Below are 10,886 nucleotides of genomic sequence, written 5' to 3'. Positions count from 1 at the left end.
GATATACAGAGGCTCATCAGTATGGCTTTGAATCAGCTGTGTGAGTGACCATTCGAGTTAGGCTTTGCTGATCAGGCTCATGGGAATGGCAGTAACAGAAGAGGTGAACTTGTGCCTAAATGACCAATCCCTTACAAGATGTTAGTGTTTCGGTTGCTAGTGCTCTTACTGTTGGTTCAGAGAATGTGCAAGTTTCTTCATATTCCTCAATGTTCCATCAGAGAACCTGTTCCTATTCTTCACAAATATTATCAGTCAGGAGACCTCATCATTGCTGGCATTATTTCTCAGATCTACATATTTTCAGATACCCTATCCTTTCAAAAACACCCATCTCATGAATTTTCAGGTGACCATATGTAAGTACCTGAATCTAGAAAACAAACAAACAAACAAATTATACCCTAAAGAAATTTATAACCTGTTGAACTTCACATGGATTTAGTTCCAGTGGTCTGACAAATAATTATACCCTCATTTCTTTACATCCACTGCATTTGATCTTACATTTATACAGACAGCAATCTGGTATCTAAACCCATCCTCTGGAAGTTATGTAAACTCAAGATAGCAATAAACAGTGTGTTAGGAAAGATCATATTTGTGTTCTCTCTCCATTTCACTTTGGGAGATTTGACAGAACTCCTGGAACTGATTTAAATAGGGGTATTGTAAACAGATCATTAAGTTTTTAGATTCTCTTTAAATTGGCCTTGCTTACTCAATCTGGTAAGGAAAAGTGGAGGTATAATGCTTCTTGAAAGATGTAGTGTATTTCCTAGGACAGAGCAGCTAACCCATATGCCAAATTCAACTAATTTTTTAGGCCCCCCCCCACTAAAGTCTAAGTAGTCGTGGCAGTGGGGGGGGAGAACACGTTCACTGCTGATATTAATCATTTGATGAATACAGAGGGAGCCATTTTTCTGCTTATAGGGATTCTTGCTTGCACACATACTAACCTGATCAAGTCAGTGAAAATGTGGGGAGAGGGTCTGTACACATCTGCTTGTGTGTGTGTGTGTGTGTGTGTGTGTGTGTGTGTGTGTGTTCATGCATATGTAGGGTGACCACTACTGATTCACATACTGTTTCATGATCTAGTCTTCTTTTACACACCTGTGAAATGTGAGATTACAACCTATTTTTGTACAATATCTGAACTGGATACTGAACTGAAAAGCAGTCAATGTTCTGATCTGAAGCAGATAACCTTTGATGCAGCATGTAACTCTCAATACAGGGTGCTGACTCACCTCTACCAGCACATCCTGGCCTTGGCATTTGCTGTAAAGGAGATAAATGAAACTCCCCAGATCTTGCCCAACATCACCCTGGCCTTCCACATTTATAACAGCCATTTCAGTGCAAGCTGGACCTATGAAGCCTCAATGGAGCTTCTCTCAAGAAGGACCAAGGCCATCCCTAACTATACATGTGATGCTGAGAGTACTCCAATAGCAGTCATTGGGGGACCTAATTCTAATGTCTGTCTTCATATGGCACCCATCCTGTCTACCTACAAGATACCACAAGTAAGATCTAAATACATTCACACCTGAATTTCACAAAATTCACGCTTCAGAAGCAATACATGAAATGAAATGAAACGAAATGAAGCCATTCTTTGAAATTCCCACTTCTCTGGATTTTGAAAAGCAGTTCTCCAGTTAAATAATGTGTCCAAATGTTTGCATAAAAATGTACATGTTAGTAAAAAGAACTTGAAAATACATTGTATTAGTGAAATTGTTTTGCAAAAATGTGCATGTTAGGCAAAATTTGCATCCAAGTTTTGTACTGTATTTTAGGAGAAATTGAATCCTGCAGTCTGTAAGGTCTAGTTAACAAGTATGGTCCCTGTCAGAAATGAACAGAATAAGGAGACTAGCATGATGGTATCATTTACTCATCACTGGAGAATTCACTCCTGCAAAGTTCAGGGGTCTGCTAAGCAACTAGTTCTGAGATTTTGAATCACTGTGAGTTTGCATTGTAATAGTGATTGCAATATGTTTTTAATAAATTAATGCTGTCATGATTGTGAGCAGTTTTGAGATCAATTTTGTTGTTTAGCAAGCAAATGCAAATATTAGTTCAAATTCCCTCCAGGGAATGTGCTGGCAAAACAGTATCAACAGGATTGAATCTACTCATCTCTGCAATATTATGGTAGTGGTTCAGCCATGCCTTTACAGTGGTACCTCGGTTTATGAACACAATTGGTTCCGGAAGTCTGTTCATAAACTGAAGCGTTCATAAACTGAAGCGAGCTTTCCCATTGAAAGTAATGGAAAGTGGATTAATCCGTTCCAGACGGGTCCACAGAGTACTCAACCTGAAGCGTACTTAACCCGAAGCATGGGTGTCATTGGTTCCGGAAGTCTGTTCATAAACTGAAGCGTTCATAAACTGAAGCGAACTTTCCCATTGAAAGTAATGGAAAGTGAATCAATCCGTTCCAGATGGGTCCGCAGCATTCGTAAACCGAAAATTCATAAACCGAGGTTTTCGTAAACCGAGGTTCCACAGTATGTTATATTGTCTCCCACTGATAGGAGCAATTGGCCTTCATTAACATTAATGCCTCCTAATATAAATATTGAGGGATGGGTTGGGTTTCTGATGGTGTTTGAATATAATCACCACAATATGGGAAGCCTCTCAGTAGAAATTCACACAGAGAACACAAATACACACAAGCAAATGTTTTATATTGAAAAATCACTATTCCGCTCTCATTTCTTTTTAAAAATCCTTAGCTCATATATGGCTCTTCCCCAGTCATGAATAAAAAGTCTCAAGGAGTTTTCTTCCACCAGATGTTTCCAAATGGGGACCATCAATATAGAGGAATTATCCAGTTATTGCTGCATTTCCAGTGGACATGGATTGGAGTGGTTTCTCAAGATGGAGAAAATACAGAAGGGTTTATAGAGAATGTACTTCCAATGTTTTCTCAGAGTGGCATCTGCTTTGACTTCATAGAAACTTTACCAAAGCTAACATCTTCCAGTGGTGTCACAGACATGGTGAAGGAGGGCTTTCACACTATCAATGTTGTTATGGGAAGCACTACGAATGCTGTGGTTGTACATGGAGAAATTCAGACCATGATGGTATTGAAAATGGTACCCCAGATTGTAAAATTTGAGCATATACCAATAAGAACCAAGGGTAAAGTCTGGTTCATGACAGCCCAGATGGATATCACATCATTTCCATTCCAAAGAAATTGGGACATAAGTTTCCTTCATGGTTCTCTGTCCCTTGCAATTCACTCAATAGAACTTCTAGCTTTCCAGGAGTTTCTTCAGATCAGGAACCCAACCACAGAAAAAGAAGGTGGTTTTATCAAGGACTTTTGGGAAGAGTCGCTTAACTGTTCATTCTCCAGTTCTGTGCCAGATAATATAGGTAGGCAAATTTGCACTGGGAAGGAGAAGATGGAGGCACTTCCTGTGTCTGTTTTTGAAATGAGAATGACTGCCCATAGCTACAACATCTACAATGCAGTCTATGCAGTGGCACATGCTTTGCACATCAGACATTCGTCCCAATTCAAGGACAAGGGAATGGCAGAAGGAGTAAGATGGGAGCTTCCAAATCCACAACCGTGGCAGGTAATTTCTTGAAGATACCTCCATATATTTTGGTGGGGTGAAATGGACGAGCTTTCTCAAACTTCCATGAGATTAACAAGTTGTTGGACTTTTATTGTTTTATTCAGCTATATCATTTAGGTCTGGTTATGTTTTGCAATTCAATCTGGAATTTATTAGCACAGAGTGAGCTTGAAATGTGTGTTTTTAAGATTCTGTTTTTTTATTTTAAAAACACCACTTTGGGGTTAGGATATCAAAAAATCCTTAAGCATTAATGTCATTGAATAGAAAATTGTCTTATACCGAGTACAGACCACTGGTCCATGTAGATCAGTATTGTCTCCACTGACTGACAGAAACTCCCCAGGACTTCAGGCAAAAACCTTTTCCAGCCCTACTTGGAGTTGCCTGGGATTAAACCTGAAACCTTCTGCATTCAAAGCATATACTCTACCACTGAACCAAAGCCCTTCCCCAGGTGCCTTACTGGAAAAAGCAGGGGGGGGGGGTATAACTCCTCATTTTATTGCTAGTTTTGCCCATACCAGAAACAGCAACAGGGCTGCCATCAGCAGCATTGCCAGCCATGATATCTCTCCCCACAATAGGTGCATCCATACCACAGACTTAAATCATGCACATTGCAGTCTGAAGGTAATAGAGGTCTCTTGATAGAAAGGCATTAAGCTCTCTTGGTAAGTCTACAATGCGTAAGGTTCTTTGGTGTAACACAAAACAGTGGAAGTTAAAGTAGGGGTGCAGATGTGGCCAATATTCCATGATGTGGGGTTTTAAGTGACCTTTTGCTGTTTCTAACATTAGCTTGCACAAAGCTTTCAAGAGATCATAATCCCAAGCCTTTCTGTTGCATGTATTTTCACCACATTGTGTGATGTGAATTTTTGAATATTTTGAATATATATATAAATCTCCCTTCTTATTTTCATTATTTAGCTCCATCACATTCTCAGAAGTATTTCATTTAACAACAGTGCTGGAGAAAAGGTGCACTTTGACGAAAATGGCAAATTAATTGCTGGCTTTGACATTATAAACTGGCTCATGTTTCCAAATCAGTCCTTTCTTAGAGTCAAAATTGGGAAGATAGACTCCCTGGGTACCCAGGAAAAATCATTTACTATTCATGAGGATGCCATTGTGTGGCCCAGCCAATTTAACCAGGTGGGTTCTCTGCACTTTTCAGGGTTCATTCCACCATTAGCCCAACAGTCAAGAAGATAGTTCCCTATGTGGCTGTTTCTCAATATTCTGTAAATATAATGAGCCCTATTTAAACTACAGCTTTCAATCTGTACATTTATGTTGTAAAATAAAAAAATTCCTTCAGTAGCACCTTAAAGACCAACTAAGTTTTTATTTGGTATGAGCTTTCATGTGCATGCACACTTCTTCAGATAGAAGAAGTGTGCATGCACACGAAAGCTCATACCAAAATAAAAACTTAGTTGGTCTTTAAGGTGCTATTGAATGAATTTTTTTATTTTGCTTCGACTCAGACCAACACGGCTACCTACCTGTAACTATTTATGTTGTAGTTACATATTAATGTGCCACATAATGTTCATTCTGCACTCACAAGGAATCATTCATTCAGAGTGGTAACACTCTGAAACTCCTTTACCATTAATATTAGACATGTTCCTTTTCTGTTATTTGGGGGGTTGTTTGTTTGTTTGCTAAAACCCTTTTTTCATTTCTGAAAACTATTCAGCAATGCCAGTGATGGCAGGATAAGTAAGTACTATTATCTCTCTACATCAACCATTACCACCATCTGATTCGAGAATTGATGTGATATATATGTTATGGTGGAAGATCTAAAAGCCCACTGCATTTGCAATACTCTCTAGTATTCATGATATTACTTAAAACATTATATTCTGCCATTTATGAACAGACCCAGCCCATTTCTCTATGTAATGATCATTGCCGTTCAGGTTATAGTCGGACAAAGAAGGAAGGGAAGCCATTTTGTTGCTATGATTGCTTCCCATGTCCAGAAGGAAAGATCTCCAACCAGAAAGGTAAGAAAAGTTAAAACATGTTATATATTGACGTATATGCCACCTATTTCATAGTTGATTTTGATCTGGTTATGTATATCAATGTGTGGGGGGTGGTTTTACAGTGATTTCCTTGATGTTCAAAACATTGCCCCAATTCCCGGGTAATTGATTAGAAATACATTATAATTTAACTACAAACCTGTTTTTATACACTATTATATCATTATTTAGTTATGTTTCGAGACATCCATTTGAATACATGGGAATTCACGTAAACAAGTACCAGTCATTTCAATGGATCTTCACTAAGCATTACTAAATCTAAATGAGATCCATTGGCAATTGAATGAAACAAATACTACAGCCTGAGTGGAGAAAATGGAAGTAATGTTAAGTGGCATTGTGTAATATCTAGGAAAAAAAGACAACTTCACAATGTGGCTATCTTTACTTACAGAAAATGGTCACAAGACCTAGATTTCTTGTGACACTACTGTTATTAGTTACATGGTAAGGCTTGCCGATCAGAAGGTCGGTGGTTTGAATCCCCATGACGGGGTGAGCTCCCATTGATCAGTCCCTGCTCCTGTCAACCTAGCAGTTTGAAAGCACATCAAGTGCAAGTAGATAAATAAGTACTGCTTGGGCGGGAAGGTAAACGGCGTTTCCATGTGCTGCTCTGGTTTGCCAGAAGTGGCTTAGTCATGCTGGCCACATGACCTGGAAGCTGTACGCCGGCTCCCTCGGCCAGTAAAGCGAGACGAACACCGCAACCCCAGAGTCGTCCGCAACTGGACCTAATGGTCAGGGGTCCCTTTACCTTTACCTTTTAAGGCTGTTGAATATGAGTTTCTTAATTTGCCCAAATGGGTAAGAAGGTAGTGACCAAACAGGGCCAGTGAGATGAAAAGCTGTTTGGAGAAATGTTTTTTAAAACATCAGCAGAATGATGAATATACTTCAGCTTATGAAAGTGTGGACATGTTAATATTGAACAGAAGTCAACAACACATTTTACATGGGCAAAATTTGGTGAAGGGTGAAATGAGAAGCTGCATATGCGAGCAATCATTAAATGAATATGAAATAGAGTACAAAAAAATTAACTTTTAAATTTGGTCTAGACAGAACAGCACTATGCAAGATTTAATTTAATTACACTTTAACCATTGCCAAATCCTACACCCTACACCGACCCACCTATACCCAACAAGCCCTCCTATTAAAACTTAGTACAATATTCCACACGGACTAACTACATTGTCTTTTAGTTTAAAAGAAGCATATACCTACCAATCCAGAGTGCATATTAGTAGTGATCAATCTGGTATCTGGGATATTATATCCAGGACAATCCTGTAAGAAAATAGTTCGTGTAAATATTTTTTTAAAAAATCCACTCCCTGCATTCACTCACAACATACGTTCTGTACTAATAAATGATGGGTTAAGCATCTGGCAAGAAAATGTTTTCCATTGTTTTAGGGGTTAATGTGATCCCAAGCCTCTTAGGGAGATACAAGAAGGTCACTCAGAGCTGCTAATGAGTCTTGAATTCTTTTATCTATTCATGCTCTCATCTCAGCTAAAGCCTTACCAAGCACCAGGCCCAGGAAACAGAGCCCTTTCTGTGATTAAAACAAACGTTCCGGTCTGCTTAAACCATGAGCCAGAACTTTCTCATCAAAATCCTTCTTCTTTTCCATTCCACAGCTGATCACCTTTACCATGCACATAGATTCACCCTTAAAATAAGCTGCGTAACAGCTGCAGATTCAGAAGGTGTGGAACCACCCATTCTAGTCTGCTGAGATTTAATTTAATTCCAAACTACTGAAGTAGTCTACAAAGTACACAGTAATTTCCATTACATCCACAGATAAGACACTGAGTCAGGAATGGTCAGAGGTGTGTGGGGGGGGTGCAGGGTGGGGGCAGTGTGGCATAGTCGGTGTGGGCCAACAGACACTTCAAGTAAAAAAGTAGAATATAAAGCAAAAGGTCTGTGGAAATCTTCCCTCCTACCACCACAGACACTTAAGAGTGTACAATTAATATGTTTTCTTTCTTTCTTTCTTTCTTTCTTTCTTTAGACATGGATGACTGTTTTCAATGTCCAGAAGATCAGTACCCAAACATTGGCCAGGATATATGTCTTCCAAAAGATATGAGCTTCCTGTCTTACCATGAACCTCTGGGTATCAGTTTGGTCACTTTTGCTCTTTTATTGACTTTCACTACACTTTTGGTGCTTAGGATCTTCATCAAGCACAAAGAAACTCCCATTGTCAAAGCCAACAATCGGACCCTCACCTATGTTCTCCTCTTAGCCCTCCTTCTCTCCTTCCTTTGTCCTTTGCTATTCATTGGCCAGCCCACAAAAATAACCTGTCTCGTTCGACAAACTGCTTTTGCAGTGATCTTCTCGGTAGCAGTGTCTTGCATCTTAGCAAAAACAACTATAGTGCTTCTAGCTTTCATGGCTACCAAGCCAGGGTCTAGAATGAGGAGATGGGTGGGGGGAAATCTGGCCATCCCCATTGTTCTTTTCAGCCTCCTCATTCAAATGATAATTTGTAGTGCCTGGCTGATAGTTGCTCCCCCACTCCCTGATTTAGACAAGCACTCAGGGCCTAAAGAAATTGTACTGCAATGTAATGAAGGATCAGTTACCATGTTCTACTGTGTCCTAGGCTTCATGGGAATGCTGGCCATGGTCACTAGCTAGGAAGTTGCCAGACAGTTTTAATGAAGCCAAGTTTATCACCTTCAGCATGTTGGTCTTTTGCAGTGTGTGGCTGTCCTTTGTTCCAACCTACTTAAGTACCAAGGGAAAGTACATGGTGGCTGTGGAGATCTTTTCTATTTTGGCCTCTAGCTTTGGGTTACTGGGCTGCATCTTCTTCCCCAAATGTTATATCATTTTGCTGAGGCCAGAGTTAAACAGCAGGGGACAGCTTATCATAAGAAAGAATTAAAGCATGAACAAGTCTATTTGATGTAGCAAATCATAGCTGGACTAAATCTTCTTGTATTCATCTCATCTTCTTCTCAGGATGCCTCAACCCAACAGAACTGTCCTCCAAAGCTAACAGAGCAGCCCATGTAGCTGGTCTGCCCAAAAAGTACTCTGATTAAGGGAAACAGTGTCATAAGAGTTCTGGTCTGATGATTGCCAAGATGTGTTTAGTCCTCTTATGCTATGGTCACTTCCAGTTTATTCTGAGAATGACCAAAGGGGTCAATTTCGTATTTGGGAGCCTGTTAATCCATTAGTTCATAGATGGTGTCCCTTTTGCTGCTGGAATCCTCCACCCCATCTACCACACGAAACATTGAGCAATGAATGGTCAATCAGAAGGTCACCTGTTCTTGAAAAATTTCCAGGATGTTTTAAATAATAAAATCTCTGAAAGTATTTGCAGGGATTCCCCAATAATGCCTGGGGTGTGTGAGAGAGAGACCTAAAAAAGAAGAAGGTAAAACTAGGTGGCGTGAACCTTTCCCACTTCTTGGAATATTAATTGACAAGTTTAGCGAGATTTCAGTGAAATGGGTACAAAATTTGGGGAAATGTAAGTAACATGAAACTTAATGCAAATTTAATGTATATCTGTTCTCCCTGCCCTGTTTTCTTCTGTGAGGAACAGAACCAAGCTAGCTGGAGAAAAGCCTGTAGCTCAAGAAGGGGCAGGTATAGAGGGGAATCTCTCACTCCAGTTGCCTGGCAAGTTCCTGAATGTGTGGCTTACACCACACCAGTGACTGCTAGGGAGGGGGGTTGGGTATTTCCCAACCCCAAAAGAGTGTCATTCCATCAGCACCGACTGGTGGAATGAGGAGCTGGATCCTAGGCCCAGTACCATGCCAACCCCACCTTTCACAGTAGTCAATAAAGATGTGGACTGATTTCACCCAACCCCAATATCTGTCTGAGTTATTTTCATCACTGTCACTGCACCAGATAATGTGCCTGCCAGGGCAATTTCATCTGATTCATAAATCAGGTCCAAATCATTTCTTTGGCTGCATTGAGTGTAATGGGGAATCTTTTAAAAAAATCATTTCTGGATTGAATCATAATTGGATTGAATTTGCAGGGAAACACGCTGTCAGTCAGGCTAAGTCTCCATCCCAATCCCCTTATAGCACTTATATATGTAAGTGAAATTGGTACAAAATTGGGGGAAATGTAAGTAACATGAAACTAAATCTTAAATACAAATTTAATGTGTATCTATTCTCCCTGCCTAGTTTTTTTCTTTGAGAAACAAGAAACTAAGCTGGCTGGGGGGAAAAATGCCTGGAGCTCAAGATGAAGAATATTTCACTCCAGTTGCCTGGCAAGTTCCTGGATGTGTGGCTTACACCACACCAGGGCTGATCACTGGGTGACTTCTGGGGAGGGGGGGGTTGGGAATTTCCCAACCCCAAACGAGTGTCATTCCATCAGCATGGGCTGGTGGAATGAGGAACTGGATCCTTGCCCAAGTGCCATGCCAACACCACCTTCTACAGTAGTCAGTAAATTTTTGGACTGATTTCACCCAACTCTAGTTTCTGTCTGAATTATTTTCACTATTGTCACAGAGCCAAAGAATGTGCCTACCTGGATGGTTTTGTTTGATTTGTTATTTGGGTCCAAATTTCATTTCTTTGGCTGCCTTGACTGTAATGTGGAATCTAAAAATGGCTATAATAGTTTTCGTTTCTATATAATTGGATGGAATTTGCAGGGAATTTGCAAGGAAACAAGCTGACAGCTTGGTAGAAGCCCTAACCTAAGCTAGAGAGAAATATACCAACAAGGAGACAGAAAGCTATGTGGGCATGAACCATAGCAGAGCCACCCTTCCAAGTTCATTCTTCTCTGAATTTTAGGTTCTTTCCCCATTCATACTAATGTTTAAATAGGAACACTTCTGTACAAATATTTTGAATTTTTAATTAAAAGCTAAAGGTTGCATTTCAGCCTACGAAAGATATTGTTTTAAATTTCACCATATTTTACAAGGCATGTAAAACTTTGCAATAAAAGACCATGGAATTCAATGAAACTTTCCAATAAAAGATCATGGAATTCAATGGAACTTAATCGCAAGTAATTCTTATGTGTAGGGTTGCAGTCATGTCACATGGCTGGGGTGAAGTCAGGTCCACTCAACCAAACTCCAAGATGCTGAATACACCATACTACATTTTGGAGTCTCCATTGTTTACAAGGTCTTCTAATATGAGCTTCTAACTTCTAACT

The 10,886-nt window shown here is 39.8% G+C and overlaps 1 pseudogene; it reads left to right on the top strand.

The window, feature by feature from the left end:
* The first annotated feature begins 231 nt into the window (after positions 1-231).
* On the top strand, positions 232-8,610 carry LOC118095644 (vomeronasal type-2 receptor 26-like; annotated as a pseudogene).
* The last annotated feature ends 2,276 nt before the right edge of the window (positions 8,611-10,886 follow it).

The sequence above is a fragment of the Zootoca vivipara genome, chromosome 12, assembly GCF_965207765.1.
Source record: "Zootoca vivipara chromosome 12, rZooViv2.hap1.1, whole genome shotgun sequence".
Lineage (NCBI taxonomy): Eukaryota > Metazoa > Chordata > Lepidosauria > Squamata > Lacertidae > Zootoca > Zootoca vivipara.
This window is presented reverse-complemented; position numbering and strand designations above follow the sequence as displayed.